We start from the raw sequence: 21,111 nt of genomic DNA on the forward strand, positions 1-21,111 counted from the left end.
ATTACATTGAGAATGGTAATGTCTTAGTGTCAATGATTACATTGAGAATGTTATGTCAATGATTAGATTGAGAATGGTAATGTCTTAGTGTCAATGATTACATTGAGAATGTTATGTCAATGATTACATTGAGAATGTTATGTCAATGATTAGATTGAGAATGGTAATGTCTTAGTGTCAATGATTAGATTGAGAATGGAAACATCTTAACCTCATTGATTAGATTGAGAATGGTAATGTCTTAGTGTCGATGATTACATTGAGAATGGTAATGTCTTAGTGTCAATGATTACATTGAGAATGTTATGTCAATGATTAGATTGAGAATGGTAATGTCTTAGTGTCAATGATTAGATTGAGAATGGAAACATCTTAACCTCATTGATTAGATTGAGAATGGTAATGACTTAGTGGCAATGATTAGATTGAGAATGGTAATGTCTTAGTGTCGATGATTACATTGAGAATGGTAATGTCTTAGTGTCAATGATTACATTGAGAATGTTATGTCAATGATTACATTGAGAATGTTATGTCAATGATTAGATTGAGAATGGTAATGTCTTAGTGTCAATGATTAGATTGAGAATGGAAACATCCTAACCTCATTGATTAGATTGAGAATGGTAATGACTTAGTGTCAATGATTAGACTGAGAATGGTAATGACTTAGTGTCAATGATTAGATTGAGAATGGAAACATCTTAACCTCATTGATTAGATTGAGAATGGTAATGACTTAGTGTCAATGATTAGATTGAGAATGGTAATGACTTAGTGTCAATGATTAGATTGAGAATGGAAACATCTTAACCTCATTGATTAGATTGAGAATGGTAATGACTTAGTGTCAATGATTAGATTGAGAATGAAAGGTCTTAGTGTCAATGATTAGATTGGGAATGGTAATAACTTAGTGTCAATGATTAGATTGAGAATGGTAATGTCTTAGTGTCAATGATTAGATTGAGAATGGTAATGTCTTAGTGTCAATGATTAGATTGAGAATGGAAACATCTTAACCTCATTGATTAGATTGAGAATGGTAATGACTTAGTGTCAATGATGAGATTGAGAATGGTAATGTCTTAGTGTCAATGATTACATTGAGAATGGTAATGACTTAGTGTCAATGATTAGATTGAGAATGGAAACATCTTAACCTCATTGATTAGATTGAGAATGGTAATGACTTAGTGTCAATGATTAGATTGAGAATGGTAATGTCTTAGTGTCAATGATTAGATGGAGAATGGTAATGACTTAGTGTCAATGATTAGATTAAGAATGGAAGGTCTTAGTGTCAATGATTAGATTAAGAATGGAAGGTCTTAGTGTCAATGATTAGATTGGGAATGGTAATGACTTAGTGTCAATGATTAGATTGAGAATGGTAATGTCTTAGTGTCAATGATTAGATTGAGACTGGAAACATCTTAACCTCATTGATTAGATTGAGAATGGTAATGACTTAGTGTCAATGATTAGATTGAGAATGGTAATGTCTTAGTGTCAATGATTAGATGGAGAATGGTAATGACTTAGTGTCAATGATTAGATTGAGAATGGAAACATCTTAACCTCATTGATTAGATTGAGAATGGTAATGACTTAGTGTCAATGATTAGATTGAGAATGGTAATGTCTTAGTGTCAATGATTAGATGGAGAATGGTAATGTCATTGTGTCAATGATTATATTGAGAATGTTATGTCAATTTTTAGATTAAGAATGGTAATTTTTTAGTGTCAATGATTATATTGAGAATGGTAATGCCTTAGTGTCAATGATTAGATTGAGAATGGTAATGTCTTAGTGTCAATGATTAGATTGAGAATAGTAATGTCTTAGTGTCAATGATTAGATTGAGAATGGTAATGCCTTAGTGTCAATGATTAGATTGAGAATGGTAATGTCTTAGTGTCAATGATTAGATCGAGAATGGTAATGTCTTAGTGTCAATGATTAGATTGAGAATGGTAATGTCTTAGTGTCGATGATTACATTGAGAATGGTAATGTCTTAGTGTCAATGATTACATTGAGAATGTTATGTCAATGATTAGATTGAGAATGGTAATGTCTTAGTGTCAATGATTAGATTGAGAATGGAAACATCTTAACCTCATTGATTAGATTGAGAATGGTAATGACTTAGTGTCAATGATTAGATTGAGAATGGTAATGTCTTAGTGTCAATGATTAGATTGAGAATGGAAACATCTTAACCTCATTGATTAGATTGAGAATGGTAATGACTTAGTGTCAATGATTAGATTGAGAATGGTAATGTCTTAGTGTCAATGATTACATTGAGAATGGTAATGTCTTAGTGTCAATGATTAGATTGAGAATGTTATGTCAATGATTAGATTGAGAATGGTAATGTCTTAGTGTCAATGATTAGATTGAGAATGGAAACATCTTAACCTCATTGATTAGATTGAGAATGGTAATGACTTAGTGTCAATGATTAGATTGAGAATGGTAATGACTTAGTGTCAATGATTAGATTGAGAATGGAAACATCTTAACCTCATTGATTAGATTGAGAATGGTAATGACTTAGTGTCAATGATGAGATTGAGGATGGAAATGACTTAGTGTCAATGATTAAATTGAGAATGGTAATGTCTTAGTGTCAATGATTACATTGAGAATGGTAATGACTTAGTGTCAATGATTAGATTGAGAATGGTAATGACTTAGTGTCAATGATTAGATTGAGATTGGAAACATCTTAACCTCATTGATTAGATTGAGAATGGTAATGACTTAGTGTCAATGATTAGATTGAGAATGGTAATGTCTTAGTGTCAATGATTAGATGGAGAATGGTAATGACTTAGTGTCCACAATGATTAGATTAAGAATGGAAGGTCTTAGTGTCAATGATTAGATTAAGAATGGAAGGTCTTAGTGTCAATGATTAGATTAAGAATGGAAGGTCTTAGTGTCAATGATTAGATTGGGAATGGTAATGACTTAGTGTCAATGATTAGATTGAGAATGGTAATGTCTTAGTGTCAATGATTAGATTGAGACTGGAAACATCTTAACCTCATTGATTAGATTGAGAATGGTAATGACTTAGTGTCAATGATTAGATTGAGAATGGTAATGTCTTAGTGTCAATGATTAGATGGAGAATGGTAATGACTAAGTGTCAATGATTAGATTAAGAATGGTAATGTCTTAGTGTTGATGATTACATTGAGAATGGTAATGTCAATGATTAGATTGAGAATGGTAATGTCTTAGTGTCAATGATTAGATTGAGAATGGAAACATCTTAACCTCAATGATTAGATTGAGAATGGTAATGTCATTGTGTCAATGATTATATTGAGAATGTTATGTCAATTTTTAGATTAAGAATGGTAATTTTTTAGTGTCAATGATTACATTGAGAATGGTAATGCCTTAGTGTCAATGATTAGATTGAGAATGGTAATGTCTTAGTGTCAATGATTAGATTGAGAATGGTAATGTCTTAGTGTCAATGATTAGATTGAGAATGGTAATGCCTTAGTGTCAATGATTAGATTGAGAATGGTAATGTCTTAGTGTCAATGATTAGATTGAGAATGTTATGTCAATTTTTAGATTAAGAATGGTAATTTTTTAGTGTCAATGATTACATTGAGAATGGTAATGCCTTAGTGTCAATGATTAGATTGAGAATGGTAATGTCTTAGTGTCAATGATTAGATTGAGAATGGTAATGTCTTAGTGTCAATGATTAGATTGAGAATGGTAATGCCTTAGTGTCAATGATTAGATTGAGAATGGTAATGTCTTAGTGTCAATGATTAGATTGAGAATGGTAATGACTTAGTGTCAATGATAAGATTGAGAATTGTTATGTTTAAGTGTCAATGATGACTGACTAAGTTTTGGAGGCTGTCAGGAAGAGCACACCAGTTTACAGCAACTTCTATTAGTGACCATAAAAAGAGCAATGAAAAAAGGGCCTTAAAAGTTATTCATTACAATCTTAGAAGCCCAACTACAAAGTACTGTTAAGTAGTAAACTCACTTTAATTTTTATAATAATACTTTGAAAAAGTTTTCTCTATTAAATCAATTATTTTATAAGAGTTAAACATACATTCTCTATGAAGAAAATATGGTTACAGGAGGCGAATCACAATATAATCATCTGTAGTGTAAACAAAATGTTACTTCGTTACCAAAGATTTGTTAATTTCACACAAAAATAAGCACAGTGTCATTGTATTCACAAGAATTCATTCACTCTCGTTTTCACTATGCATGAAGATAAACATATTCACATTTTCTAAAGACTCAGGCATTCAAAATTTTGCACAATGTCATTTTATTTGTACACGAAGGTAGCTGCAAAGTCTTGAAAAAAAAAAGACTATATCTAGATCATTAAATTAAGCTTGGTCTAAGACTACCTTGTTTCTCATTATATCTTTTATACTTTGCTAATCTATTTATAAGTCATTAAGCTGCTTGTCTTTGTAGCACTGGCAAAGATATATATATTGTAACGTTTCTCACTACCCAGATTCTCTGCAAACTGTACCACACGACACAACCAATTCAAAGAACTTGACAACTCAGGGCTGAGTAATAGTTTAATATCAAATATAGACATTACGATTAGGATTTTATAACATTAGCCAATTGCGATTGAACTTGGTCCGTGAACGAATAAAAAATTACGGTTGGGGTTCGATGCTTAGTGGAGAATCTTATTAGGGGGTTGCAGCACTAAAAAGGTTGAGAACCGCTGGCCTATCTCAAGAGTTGCCCTTGCTGTAAACGTCATTGTCTAGGGGATTGGGTAACTGGAAAGCGACTCTAAGCCTTAGTTAGCTTCTTGACGACAGAAACATCTTAACTTGTAAAAGTGTAACATGAACATACAGGGCTAAATTTAACTATGTGGAGGCCCCCGGGGTAGAAATTTTGTAGAGCCCCGTACACTTTTTCAAAATCATAAATTAAAAAAACTATATGCCATGTTTTGGAAGAAAGAAACAAAGTAGGCCTACTTGTAAATTTATTCTACTTTATACTTTATAGACTCTTAAACGAAATTTTTATTGTATTTTTTAAGTTAAACAAAGAAGGTACATTTAATTTATCTTTGAGTTTGTGGAGGGTAAGGTCCTGGTTTGACGCACTGCCGTAGAGATTCGAAACTGCATTTCTAAGTTGTAAGCATGATACAAGCATACACTTCTTTCTTGTCAATCGTAAAATTTAAAGTTTTGTCGGAAAAAATTTTCGAAACAAAAAACAACAAACATAAAAGTGGCTGAAACGTCAAAATTTTGAGACTTAAAATCTTGTGGAGGCCCCTTTCTTGTGGATTCACTGGGGCAGTAGCTCCACCATGTCCTGTCCTAAATCCGGCCCTATGAACATAGGCTACTCTTTAAAGAGACACATCTCAGAACTTGATAGTTAATGAAACACTTTATTAACTATTCTACGTATTTACGTATTAAGTAGTACGTCCCGTACGCAGATAAACGCAAAAGAAAATACAACGCTCACCAACAAGGACTATCTACGATAAGACTTTCCTACTAATAAGCTCTCGACTTACTCAAACCCAAACTATAGTCTAAACTAAACCTCTGAAAGTATATGCACTCTCTCTCATTTGTGCCCCAGTCACCAACTCGCTCTCTCATCTGTCCTTACACACATTCACCTGGACCTGTTGACCAGGATTTTACAATCTCGTGCAACTATGAATTTAGCCCTACCATTATAATAACTAACACGGTTTGTTACACTGGTCTGTAAAAGATTAGTTACTTTATGTAAGACTGGGTGTGTATGATGTGTCTGTCAGATGGACTAGTAAGCAATCAATGAAATAATTACACGTAAGTAACATATCCGGTGGCGCTATGGTTGAGTAGTTAAGTGCTTGACTTCAAAACCTGGGGTCCTGGGTTCGAGTCTTGGTGAAGACTGGGATTTTTTAATTTCGGGATTTTTAAGCGGTCGGTCGTTGTGCTCTATAGCTGTTGGCCAACTATAATAATTTTCTCTGAGTGCTGTGCAAACTGCGTTGGTAGCCTAATAATTTAAAGTCGTAGAATAAGCCAATCATAACTGTAATTAATCAACTTTTTACTTGACAGCCAATTAAATTAGTCCACCGATATCTCATCAGTCGAATCTACACCTGTTTATTATTTAAATTTGTTTTGAGGTCAATTAACAAACCTATTAAAGCACATCTTGTTTATTCTTTATTATGATATTGTGTTCAGATATGAGGTGATGAAGACAATACAATATTTTATTTTACAAAAACATTTTCTTTTAGTTTACAATCTACTTCACATTATCTTCCTTACTAACTCTAATATTTTCACATGCATTTAAAGCTTAAATATATATAGATTACAGACATAACTTCAAAAGAGAAGATAAATACGTCCTACGCATTTCATGTTTAAATCTAGTCAGTGGCGTCACTATGGGGAGAGGCGTGGGGTGCAAAGCCGCACCGGGTGGCACCCATCAGGGGGTGACACCCAAGTCGAGAAAATGCACTTTCCCAAAAAAACAACTTTTAAAAATACAAATTTCTACCTCGAATGTTTCTCACATTTTAGAATCAGCATGTACTAAACTTTCTGAATTCAGTTTGATTTGACTAGTAATTTTCCTATTATGAGAAAAATATTACGTTTTACACGCCACGGGAAAGAGATTATGAAGCTCAGAAATGTAGAAAAACGTTTGGCACCCGGGGATCCCCCCAGACAACTCTGAGTGAGATTAAGGCGCTCCTCCTTAACAAATTATCTGATCAGTTGAGTGGCGAAAGTAACATTTTATTAATGCAAAATGTTGAGAAACACATTGACATAAGCGCTCGCGCGCTATTCGACACATAGGGCTGCAAGCTTTCTCCACAGCTACTTTCTGTAACGGACTTAGGTTAGTTCTTTGAGAGCTAATTTATGCCCAAACTGTAGTTCTCTACAAGCGTATTATAAAGTACACTCAACGAAGGAGTAGAAAATTAGTATTTATTTACTGCAAACAATATAATATATTACATAAGGGTATCATGACACATCATAGCATTACCCCAAATATTCAGTACGCACACATAGCAAGAATAATAATATAACATCTCCTTACTCTAGGCATAATAACCGAAAAACAATCACCAGCACCCTACTCAGACAAGGTCAGCTTTCTGACTAGACGGACCACAGGAAACCTTATTGTCCCCTCCCCCCCCCCCCCTTGAAAAACCCCGTGCTAAAAACAATCTACAACTCAACTAATAAAATAAACAAACACACACACACACAATTTCACTTTTTACACACCCCTCTCTTGACAATATACAATTGGGGCATTTAAATAGCCCCTCAAAGAACTAACCTAAGTCCGTTACACTTTCCTCTTGAATCGGTGTGACACCATGATTAAACGTTGACGGCATGTTTTTGCGCTCCTCTTTTCGGCTTTCGTGTTAAGGATGACTTAAGTAAACATGTTTCGTCTTGTCTAATTGTCACAGTCTTAGTTGACATTGCATGATCTAAAGTTCACGTCATGTTAAGAGTTTAAAAGACACGTGGAATTCCTGATGTAGAAAACAGGAAGTAGAAGGAATAAAGTTGACTTTGAGTTCAGTCAAGTCAAGTCAAGTCAGTAAGGTTTTGCTCCCGGTCCAGGAAGGTTGGACGTTGCTTCCTGGACTGGTGTATATATATCTATATAGGATGAAAGTCGATGGACTAATGATTAATAATATTTGAGAGTTGATTTCATTATGTGCTTATTGAATATTAAGGTATTATTCGTATTTCAATGGATATCTATAGTTGAAGCTCCAGTGTCACTAGTAGTAATTGTTCTTATTGTTACCCGCTGAGATGAGATGCGGACGTGATTGATACATTTGATACCGCTGCTATGCGGATAGGATTGTTTATTATTTCTTGACTTGTAGCACTAACAAGGAGTGCAGTGCATTATTATTGTAGTAAAGTAAACTTCATGTTTGTCTGCTGAAACGAGCTTCAGTTAGTTTATAATATTCGTCTTGTCACGTGTCTAGAGTACTTCAGGAAGCAAGAACTCAGCATTACACATTGACACTAATGATATATCTCACAAATGTCAATCGACGTTCAGTCGCCTCTTTCCGTAGACGGCGAATGCCTGTGCTGGAAAATATTTCTCTATTGGTAGCATTATCTCGGTATGTTATTCAAATGATCCTTCTCAGCCGTCACTGCTCAGTCTTTTTTCAAGGTGGCGTTGGGACAATGATTGTTTTGAGTAGGTGGATTTCATCTCCAAGCTAATTGATTTGTTTGTTCAAATTGGCCGTGCTTTTTGAAAGATGGCTCCTGCTTTCCAATCCGTGATAACACTGCCTAAATTCGGGTGTAACAAATCAATAATTTAGCTTACAGTTTTATTGTTCAATTCTAAGAAAAAAAAAAACCCACAATAGTTGTTTGTTTTTAGGGAGAGATTTCGTTTTCCTTGGGGGGGGGGGGGGGACACCTGAGCCTACCGCACTGGGTGACACCGACCCTAGTGACGCCACTGAATCTAGCCATGCATGTTAATCAATAATATAAACTTTAGCCTACCAAGTAGTTGGTTATCCTGGCTGATACCACACTCTAATTTTTAGTACCCATTAGAGTTTGGTGGACTTAGAGGTATCATAAATATTCTGAATCTCAAAGCCCTTGTCTTTACCAGGTTCAGAAGTCATGTATTGTAACCTTCAGCCATTAAATCACCTAATGAAAGAAGTGTATACTAAAAAAAAATGTATATGGGTTAAATACATTTTGTCGCATCATAACCTCAAAATGAATTTTTAAAATTTTTATTTTTTTTCGACCACATTTTTCACCTGCGGTCACATCATTATTTTTCTTTTTTTTATGAAAATTAAACATATTGAAAACTTTTGCAGCCTATTACCTATGATATACTATCAATAAACTACATGTGAAAAATTATTAGTCTAAATTATACAGAACTAAAGATTTTGAGATTCTTGTGGACAACATGCACCTAAAAATACATTTTGAGAAAAACGCATTTAAAGTTTTTAAAATGATATAAAATATTTATTGCAACCATAAAAATGAAAAAAAAAGGGAATATTTACATAATATAACATAATAGATAATAAAAAAAACTATTCATTAAAATGGCCTGATTGATAGATTGGACCTTCTAGAACCTCTGCCCGGTGCTCATGCTCAATTCTTTGCTTTTTCAATTTTTTTCTCCTGGACACTAATGTGATTGATCTTTTTCTAACAACAAGCTGTAGTTTGACATTTTGCTTTTTCTCACTAGAAGAAATGTTCTTTAGTGTCCAGGGAACGCCTAATATGTCAAAAACTGATTTAATGCCATTATTGAAGGCTAAAACAGCAAGGTATGTCGCCGTCCTTAGTTTTTAATGTTGCGAATTCTGTTTTGGGGCAATTAGCCAAATTAGGGAATGAAAAGATTCATTGGCGTTTTGTGTTCCCATTCTTGAACATGTTTTTAACAGATCTGTGTCTGTTATAGGAAATAACAGTTTTCCTATTTCTGATGTGATGGTCTGATTATGTTTTTTGTATGGCTGTTTTAGTGCCTCTGATCTCTTAAAGTGTGACACCAAGATGTAGTGCCATCAGGACACAACCTGTGGTTATGATCTAGGTCTGAGCTCATCATATGAAAAAATGAGCCCATAACAGCCAGCTTCATTTTTTTGAATGTCAGGAGCATTTTGGCGCAGAACTTTGGAATAGTTATTTGTAATTTTTTCAATTTTTGGCTTTGTAAGCCTATAATTTAGTTCTTTTTTGTTAGACATTTTTAAATTGTTCAAAGCATTAAACATTCTTTTTGAGATGTGGTTAATACAGTCCTCTTTTAAGATTTCTACATCATATCCTGAGTTGGTAATGGCAGATGAATGTGATTTACTATTGCCATCACACAGCATCATGCCATAAACAAGTTTTCTGATGCCACAGAGTGAGAACAAATTTTGGATGCTGCTGCGGCCTCCATTGCATTTGCTGAGCCACTGAAGTTTTTTTGACACATATGCTTAGAGGCATCAAAATTTAGTTCTGCAGAGCTTGAATCACAAACACAGCAATAATTTGATAGGACTTCGGTGTCGATGACAAGTCCAGTATCAAAATCAATAACTGTGCCAATTCCTGAATGAGATGAGTGGCCCCTTTTATGCCAAGTCCCATCGAAAGAAACTGTAATAACAGGACAGCCTGTTGAACTTATTCTATCATCTGTAGTCAGAGGTTGTGAAATGTTTCTTCCATGCACAACAGCAGATGCCCTAATCATACATTCTTCACCAGCTTCAATTATAGCAGTGTTGACTATGTTAGCTAGATTGTTATAAGTATTTCTGTGCATGCAGGGCATACTCATAAGTCCACAAAACCTATCAAATTTAGAATGCGAGATTCCAGATTCTTTTAATGCAGCGACAGCGCGGACATTAATATCCAGATGAACATTATTACTTTTTTTTGAGGTCAAGTCAGGCCACAAATATATTTCACAATTTAGGCATTTGATTTTAATCAAATGAGCCATGCCTTTTGATTGTGTGATGCACATGGTTAGCACAACAAGGAGACCATTGTGGTCAATTCCATTGAATTCATCATGACGTATATGAAATCTTCAGGCAGCCTCTTATTGGTGTTATCAGCGTTAGTAATTGCAGTTAGAATTATTTTTCGTTCAGCTGCACTTGCAGGCTGCGTTGTTGCTGCTTCAGATCCAGCTGTATCCAAAACAGAGCTGCAAACAAATAAAAAAAAATTAGAGGTTCTTTAAAAAAAAATTCAATAGTATGAAAGTACACGTCACATCTATTTATGTACAACATGAAGATTATTTTAAATTTTATAATGCATTTTAGGAATCATATATTGTATTAATCATCAAAAGTACAAAATGTAAAGAGACATGTTACATGTAGATCTATATATCATGGTTCATACAACTTTTGTGAAAATGAATTCCAGACATTTTCCAGACAGTTATCTTATGTTTTCCAGACTTACTAACAGTAAAAAGGATGGCTACCTGAGCATGCCATATGTGCTCTGGACTGCTGTATTCGTGATCTTGGGTTCAAACCCTGCCAATAACTTAGTTGTAAAATCTTATTCTTAATCTCATAACTAGTCCAATAGTTTTATAATTTTTATATAGATATTTAGTGGCTTAAACATTAGACACTAGTTAAAAAGTAAAGACTTATTTAGACTAGCCTAGGTTAGAGGGCCTACCTCTAGTAGGCCTATAATTCTATTGGAAGGTGGAGGAGATAATTTTAAATAAAGATCTAGAGATAGATTAACTGTATTGAACTTGAAATTTAATTTGTAGTAGTGGCTTACTTATGTCTAATTCACAATATGCCTATGCCTATGTGAATACTGACTTGTTTTTTTTAACAGGGTAAAAATTGATAATATTGATATCTAGATCTAAATCTATATCATAACCATACTAGATTATAATTATAGATCTATATGCTAAGTATGCTAGATCTAAATCTAGACTTAGATCAAGACTAAATCTAGTAGTAGATCTAGTATTCTAAGTCTTTTTAGTTTTTGAGTTTAGACTCAAGATCTATATTCTACATTGAATAGATTTGGGGGAAAAAAAAAAAGGGGGGGGGGGGTAATCGTGCATAGATCGAGACTAAATCTAGTTGCAGACCTAGTAATCTTTATTTAAATGGGGAAGGGGGGGGGGGGGGGGGAATCGCGCATAGATCGAGACTAAATTAGGTACTAAATCTAGTAGTAGACCTAGATCTAGTAATCTAATTTGCGCAAAGATGAAGACTAAATCTAATTCTAGACCTAGTAATGGAAGTCATTCTAAAGGCCTAGTCTTTTAGTTTAGACTCAAGTGCGCATAGACAGCTGCCAAATAATTAACCTAAAAAACTAGGGGCCTTCGATGGGAAGTTTTTACCGATCTTATAGGCATATTCTATGTTGACTAGATATATTATAATATAATTTGTTTTCTTTATTTAATGGGGGGGGGGGGGGGAATCACACATAGATCGAGGCTAACATTAGGCTAGTAGAAAACCTTGATCTATTAAGAAGTGGCGCATAGATCAAGACTAAATCTAGTAATCTAGTCTAGTAGAATTTAGAATTTAGTAGTTCTAGTAGACCTAGAACAGATATAGATCTAGTAATAAAAGTCGCGCATAGTCATAGATCGAGACTAAATCTAGTAGTAGACCTAGATCTAGTAAACTATCTAAGTCGCGAATAGATCGAGACTTTTAAATCTAGTAGTAGACCTAGATCTAGTAAGTCATTCTTGTTGCCGAATATTTTTGGTTTAGACTCAAGATCTAGATCTAGACTCTCTATATATATTCTATATTGACGTCATTGACGAGATATATTTGTTTTCTTTATTTAAAAAAAGGGGTGGGGGGAGTTTCGCCCATGCATAAATAAATCTAGGCCAAAAACTTCCCGACCTTTGGTAGCCTAACTGAAATTTGATCGACCATCTAGATAATATAGAATAACATCTTCTAATCATCATCTTTTTTGAAGTAACGTCTGTATTATATAAGATAAGATAACAGCAGTCATAATAAACTAGTTACTAGTCTAGGACTAGATCTATTACTAAATCTGATTTAAGTCTACAGTACACCGTCTAGAAATTGGCTGGCATTTCACCGACATGCCGTGGATTGCGCATGCTTTCACAATAGATAGATCTAGTAGGCCTATTAATGGAAGCCTCTATGCCCAACTAGATCTAGCAGCCTAGCGTTTTACCGGTTACGGCGCCTGAGGGCTGAATGACATCGGATTATTTTTTTTTCAAATTCCAGACATTTAACAAAATTGCATCGAAAAGTAGCAATTTTCCAGACTTTTTTAAGACTGAAATCTGAATTTAGAAATTCCAGACTTTTTCCAGACCGCGTACGAACCTTGATATATGTATTAGATCTTAAAAAAAAAAAGACCAAGTTGAAGTCCTACAACTACATGATAATCTAGATTTAGAATCTAGATTCTAGATCTAGATTCTAGATGTTTAGATCTATAGTGACAATCTAGTCAATCTAGAATATCTAGTCATTCTAGTTCTAATGTGATCTATGTCCCTAATCTATACTAGATCTAAAAAAGGATAGATCTCTATGTTTGCAATCACTTTCATGATATTTATTTAATGTCTAGATCTATATATAGTCTAGATGTGATTCATTGATATGATAAACACGTTGTTGCGTTTGTCGAATTCAAAGATTGATGAAGCAAAGTTATTATGATAAATTATAATGATTGATTATCTCATTATTTTATGTATAAGCACACGCTGGTCTAGTAAATAAAAAACTCTAGATTTAGACTTACCTTTGTAATTATGCATTTGTCTTTGAAGCATGTCTTCCTCTGGGCTTACGGTAACGTTTTTTCTTTCCAAACATATAACCTTTTGTTGGCATTTCTGAGTTTGAATAATGAATCGAGGCTTTCAAATGTTTACAGAAGAAGGACCGGTTCACGTCATGTGCGCATGCGTGTAAATTTTGTTGTCATAGTTACCAATGTAGCTTTGATAGTGCGCATGCGTAAATATGGCTTAAAAGACCAACTGAAGAGGTTTTTTTCGAAATTGAGATAGCGATTGATTTAGATAGTATATAGCATCAAAGTTAGTTCCTAAAAATTTGAGATTTTAGAAAAGCGTATTTATATTAGAAAAAGTAATTTGAAAGTGTAAAAAATAACGAGATTTGAAAATCAGCTTCAATGGCCGAAACCGGAAGTGACGTATTGTAATGGACTGAGAAAATGTAAATAAAAATAGACATGGCTAAATCTTGCTGTCCAACAATTTTAAATGATACTTATCATGGGATGCACCAAAAAATGCCCTGAAGAGAACTCTTCTACTTTTTCAAAATATATTATAGAGCAGACTATTGAATTAATATAATTATAGATATGGGAAAGGACCAATGGCGAACGCTTTTGTGCCAGTTTTTAGTTTAGAATTTATAACTCCGCAATGGTTAAACTTATTAAAAAAAATGAAAACATCTGCGGACTCCTCAGCTATTGGGCGATAAAACTAAATTTCACTCTTTTTTCCAAATCAGCTATTAAATTTATAATTCAAGTCAACTTACGGTAGGGGTCGGACCTAATCAGCGAACGCAATTTTCGCGGGAGTCATAATGAGCGAAAGGCCGTAAAAAATAGCGAAATAGCATGTTAATATATAGGAAATTATGCTTCAATTAGTTCTATCATTTAACTTCTTCCATGAAGCATTATAACTATTGTCTCCTTGAAGCATTAGGGCTAATTTTTTTCTACTAATCTTGTGCTCCACATCTCCTTTCTCTGCTTGGAACTGATGTCTATATATAGCCTACGAAACTTGCGATCAATTTTTTTTTAAAGAAAGAAACTACAAAATTCTATCTCGCCTCCTCCCTATAGGCTAGTCCACGTCGTTTTACTCTCCATTTCATAAACTCTCGTAACTGCGACTATTTTTTTTAAGAACACATGTTCAGTGCACTTAATCACCAATAACTCGATCCCCCCCCCCACACACACACATATACACACACGCGCGCTGATTGACCCAAAGGCAGATCCCGAATGCGATGGATTGATGATGTATGGGAGGCAGATCTACAACAGCTTGGGTTTCGGGCATGGAGACGAAAGGCTCAGGAGAGATCTTGTAATTTTATACATGTATATTATATGGTAATTCTTATATTTATTACTAAATATATAGTTCGTATTTTTTCCGCTCCTGAGTACGAATATTTTCTCCTGGAAAACTCTTGGAAATCTCCTGAAATCCTAATCTCAGAATGGTGGGGGAACCCTGTAAAAATGAATTCTGATCTTTTAAACATTTATACACATATTAATATCATTTATTAGTAACAATTTAAGAGGTTAACCAGCCCCAGTTAAAAAAAGGAGGACGGCAAAACAGAGGTCAACCCCCATTCCCCCCCCCCCCAACGTATAAGCCGTATAGGCCTAAGCGCTGTTAAGATCAATTGAAGCGTCATTTCACCCTCACTGGCACAGAGGAAAGTAACTGCCGCCAGCATATGACATCTGAGAGACTGTTGGAGAGCTGCGAGTCAAACATTTTAGGCGGAAAGAAAATGCGGGAAAATATGCTGGTCGTAACTGGGCGTAGTCATGTGAAACACGTATTATAATGCACTCATCCTTAATCTTCGAAATCGAAGACATTGGGTTAAGGTTAAAAATAGGCCTATTATTTTAATATTTCAGTTTACAAACAATAACAATAGATAAGACAAAAAGAAAAACAGATTAAATCAGTCATTAAATTATCATTAAATGGCTTTTTAAGCTTATTATAGGGGCTTTCGCTGAATAGGTTTTCAGTTAAAAAGGTAATTTTGAGCGAACACCCCATAATATATTTTTTTCAACGGAATAAATAGCCTTAGCTATTATAGCTAATTATTTCCTCATCTATTTAGAAGTACAATATGCAAATCTTTTTCGGCCAATGTCCATTGTTGCTTTAAAATCGCCTTAAGTTCGGACCTATTCTCGTTTATCCGGAAACGTTTTGAGAATGAAATTTCCATACATGTCAACTTTGACCTTCAGCTATGCTTTATTGTATGAGGGAAAACGAAAGTGAACATGTGGGAAATGTAGAAAAATGGTGTCTTTGTAATACCATTTTATTAGTTCTGCAGTTACTTTTGAAATAAATAAGAATGGATAAAAATTACGGGGAGGTGTTCGCTTTATATGCCATTTCGCTGATGGGCCTTTCCTATAGATTATAATAGGACTAGTCACTAGATTGTCACTAGATTCTAGATCATAGATCTAGATCTAGTCTACTCTAGTAGTAGTCTCTAGTATCACCAAGTACTAGTAGATCATCTAGGTCTAGGTATACTATACTTAGACTATACTAAGTCTAATAGTACTAGTATACCAATTAATATACTAATAGTATACTATTAGTCTATTATAATTTTTATTATAACAAAACTAAATGGTTAGATCTATCTATTCTATATTATTTTCTATATATCTCTAATTCTAGCTAGGCCTTCTAACACTTTTACTAGTCACTCACTAGATCTAGATCTAGTTTATAAATACTTGACTTGTATTATTGTACTAATTGTAGTATTACTACTAGTAATACTAGTAATAGTTTATAAACTAGTAGATTTAACTAATTTAAGTAGATCTAGAGTAATCTAGACTAGCCTCTATGTTAAGTCTAAGCCCAGTCGCCAACATTTTTTAATGCTTGAATTTGTATATCTCTGTTCTGTAATAGTAAGACCTAGTGAGTAGTGTCCTAGCAATAGCATAAAGATTATTCATAGATATAAATATAATATTATAATAGTCAAGGACTAAACCTAAAGCCTAAGCTAAATCTATCTAGAATATATTTATACTCTTTACTAGCCCTTACTATACTTATTAATAAGGCTAAACTTTAGATCTAAAAAAATGATAAGTCATCATTTATATTGGTAATATAAAATACAGATTTTTACTAAACACATGTGACATTTCTTTAAGTCTTAAACTTAAACAGGGCGGGTCCTAACGATTGCGGGGCCCTATGTGAAACTGATTGTGTGGGGCCTAGTTTGGGTGGGAATAAGGATAATAAGTGAAAATTAAGATTTCGTATTTAAAAAAAATTCGACTTTGAATTTTATTAAATCTTTACTAAGTACAAGATTACGATCAAATTAACTTTACTTTACAAACTTTGCAACCTATGGCATATTAAAATGCCAGTCACTCTATTAAAGTAAATAAAGTATGGAAACTTCTGATTAACGTGAAAATTTGCCTGATTATTACATTTTAGTACATGAAAGCTGACAATGTCTTATTTCGTTTATCTCGCGTAGGATTAGCGTTTTCCAGAATGAATGACACCCACAATTTTGTTTATTTTTCAGGAGATTTTTATGAGATTTCCAGGTTTTATATATACCGATATATATATATATATTGCAATTTAACTATTACACCTAGAATTAGCACGAAGCCTATGAAAGTGCAGGGCCCACTGTGACCGCATAGGTTGCAGTGGCTTAAGACTGACCCTAGTCTTATATATATTAGATTGCCTAGACCTAGAGTAGAGTAATTTATTATTATTAAGAACAATAAGAGTTAGATGTTGATGTTAGATCAGATAATCAGTATAACATATATAATATATATATATATTTATATATATAACCACTAGTTCTATATATAATGTATACATAATTAAGTATAAATGTTAATAAATAAATTTTTTTAAATCTATTTTACAGAAAACATGTGGCATACAGACAAGTTTACTAGATGGATCTTTCATCATTTTGGAAATACAATATTCCCTGTGAAACAAATCACAGAAACATTCTACAATTTTATTTTATATAATAAATACCAATAAATGTAAATACAAAATCACATTTTAATAGAGTTCTTCATTATACACACAACATTATTTTAGTATGTTCCTTTTCACTTGCTAGGTTTAGACAAAGTTTCGAATCAGGATTTAATATTATTAAGTCATAGCCCAAAACTCCAGCAGGATGTTAGTTAATGGCAGTGGTCAATGTTTGAACCTGAGACCACAGAGAAGACAGTTCGGAATGCAAACCACACAACTTTCTGCGTTTCGAAACCTATTCAAATTTTGATCATTTTTATGTTAATGCAGATCTGAATGTCCATTGCAATGATGACTTGATCTGTAAAGGGGTTACATTTTTTAAAAATAAGTTGGATCTCATTCTTCGAATGATGCTATTTATTAGAAATTGCAACGTGGAATACATATTAGAGGCCAAAAGAAAATCCACTGATGAGGGAAGACGTAGACGTCGTAAAGAACATTTAAATTGACCACCAGCTAGGGCTGCGTAGCCATGGAAAATACTGCATTCCTCATTAATCTTTCGACTCGACTGCCAGCCTTATTTATTAAACACTTTAAATTATGTATAGCTCTGCATTTTTTAATAACAATAAAAAAAATATATATATTCAGTGATTAACTGGCAATAATTGGGTTACTAAAATTTAATAAAATGAGTTGCATAATTACATCAACAGTAGCCTATATGCATTACTTAACATTATATTGATACTATAATTTATTTTCCACTTCCCTGACTTCCCAGAGAAAAGAAAAAAACGACAACTCCTTCTCCAGTAGGATAATCTCTTTCATTTATAGTCTAAACACAATTTAAAACTTTGTTACCTACAGTTACAGATTAACTTGCTAACTTAACTATCTAATAATCTAATTATTCTATTCCAATCAACAAATGAGTCAAGCGTGAGATAAATGAAAACTCTTTAATTTTTAGATATATATTTATAGAACTATGTAAGTATATAGGCCCGAATATACGGTACGAATATATTTAAATAAGAGTGTAATAAAATCCATATTTCGTATATTAATAATATTATAGAATTGGTAGATCTAGGTCTAATTTTTGCCTTATAGATTACTTTTTAGAAATTTAGATCTAGTACTTTTTTTTACTAGTAGATCTAAATCAGACTACTTTTAAGTCTAAGTTACGGTTTAAGTTAAAGCTATTTGCCTAGTGTTGTACGGGGTTGTGACTCTAGATTCAAACTAAATATAATCGTATACTACAATAACTACATTGAATGAGCTCAACATTCACATTGTAATAATTGTTTTTTTTTTTCCCATATTGGGCCTATTTACGGACGACTATAGGTTAATAATCACTATTAAGTGTATAGATAGAGTATATAATTTTAAACTTTGTTTTTCTATGTCTAGGCCCAGCACCTCGATCGGATGTCTAAATAGATAGGTCTTATCTCTAAATATCCAATACTACTATTACTAGATCTAGACTTCATCTAATTGGATTTAGATCTAAATTTAGGTCTACTTCGTACATCATTAATGATCTGAGAAAAGAACTCTGCTCTTGATCAAAAGCAGTAGATCTAGATCTAGAATAAGCCTGAAGCAGTAACATAAGCCATAAATTGCGTAACTTGACTAAAACGAAACATGTGAACTGAGGCTCGCGGTACAGCGTGGGCTGAAACGCTGTTCGCTTGACTAGATCAAGAATAAGCCGACAAACAGTAGATCTAACATGCAAAGCCATAAATTGCGTGATTTGACCTAATTTCCCCAACTCTAACATCCACTTTTTATAAATTGGCGTGTTTTAGTCGCCTTTGTTTTTAGAAACTAGCATTCCTGTAAAAAGGAATAGGGAAATACGCTAAGCCATAAACTGAAAAATTTGACCTAATTTCCCTTAAACTACGTCATCGATCTTGGTTGTCTGGGAAATACTGATCTCGAATGGCTTCGAGATTGTGAAATTTAATAGTCCCTAAAACTCACATTAAATTGCTTATATCTAAATTATTACAAAGAATATAGGTCTAAAATTTCGTATGTATGTTTTTTTAAGCATTATGAATCTAAAAAAAAGTATAACACCGGTTTCCGCGTCTGACCCCAAAACCTCTTCAGTTGGTCTTTAGTGAGTGTGTATATGAGGATATAGGGAAAAAAAAGAGGTAGTGACGTATTTTGAAAGTTTATATTTATAGAATGAGAAACCATGCACATAATCGGAACTAGAAAAGTAGACCTTTGTATCGATACCATCTGTTAGGGATAAGAGCGTACATTAGCTTATCAACTTTAGCTTACAAAATGTTGATTTTTAACCAAAACATCAAAATTTTGCTTATACATCTACTTTTAAAATACAAAATTGATGTATAAAGCGCAGTTTTTTTAGTATTCTGATAGGGAATTCGTTTTCTAGACATTTTAAACTATTAAAATCAATTAATTTTAAAATATCGATATTTTTGACCTAGATCGATGTTTTCTCACTGTGCATCCCCCTTAAATACGCAGAAGTCCGATTTTAAAGATCCATCCCCCCAAAAAAAGCACAAGCCGATTTCAAATAGCCACTACAAATAACAAACAGGTCGATTCAAAACAGAAACTACGAATAATGTTCATATATGAAAAATGCACAAGTCTATTCAATCAGCCACCCCCAAAAGAGTAGAAGTTGATTCTAAATAACCACAAAAAAAAAACAAAAAAAAACAACATAACAGTCATTACAAAAATGTCGATTCCGAAAAAGCAATCACAAAAAAAAAAAAAAATGGATTACAAACAACAATTAATTTAAGAAATTTCTTGATTCGAAGACAAGCCTTATTAAGTCCTTAATTAAGATCATTCGGGAAATACCAAAAATAAAATACAAAAGCTTTAAAGCAAGCCTGCAGATTATCACTATAGGTTGTTCCAAGATTTCGAATCTGCCAACAACTGTTCTTACTAAGCATCTAGGAGGTAAAAAGAACCTGTGCAAGAAATTTCTTTTTAATAGGTGCGACAATGTAAGAGATTTCTTGGTTTTTGAAGACAAGCTTTATAATTTCCTTATTAAGTTGATTGGGAAATATCAAAAATAAAATACATAGCTTTCATAGCAAGCCTACGGTTTTTCGCAAATGGTGGTCCTAACGTTTTGATTCTTTCGAAACCCGTTCTTAGTAAGCATCTAGGAGTTAAAAGAAACCTGTGTACGAAATTTCACGTAAATAGAAGCGACAGTTTAAGAGATATCTTGATTTTCAAAGACAAGTCTTATAATCTCCTAATATTTATTTATAGTTGATTTGGGAAATACCAATAATAAAATACAAATCTTTGATAACAAGCCTGTGGTTTTTCGCAAATTGTGGTCCCAACGTTTTGATTCTATCGAAACCCGTTCTTAGTAAGCATCTAGGAGGTAAAAGGAACCTGTGTACTAAATCTCACTTGAATAGAAGAGACAGTTTAAGAGATATCTTGATTTTCGGAGACAAGCCTTATAATTTCCTTATTAAGTTGTTTTGGAAATACCAATAATAAAATACAAAGCTTTGATAGCAAGCCTGTGGTTTTTCGCAAATTGTGGTCCCAACGT

The 21,111-nt window shown here is 33.4% G+C and overlaps 1 long non-coding RNA gene across 1 annotated transcript; it reads left to right on the top strand.

Annotated features, from left to right (window-relative positions):
* The first annotated feature begins 15,678 nt into the window (after positions 1-15,678).
* On the top strand, positions 15,679-17,559 carry LOC129927477 (uncharacterized). Its single transcript, XR_008779089.1, has 2 exons — positions 15,679-16,010; positions 17,416-17,559. It is a non-coding gene; the product is annotated as an uncharacterized LOC129927477 (long non-coding RNA).
* Positions 17,560-21,111: the final 3,552 nt, after the last annotated feature.

Source organism: Biomphalaria glabrata, chromosome 7 (genome assembly GCF_947242115.1).
Source record: "Biomphalaria glabrata chromosome 7, xgBioGlab47.1, whole genome shotgun sequence".
Taxonomy (NCBI): Eukaryota; Metazoa; Mollusca; class Gastropoda; family Planorbidae; genus Biomphalaria; species Biomphalaria glabrata.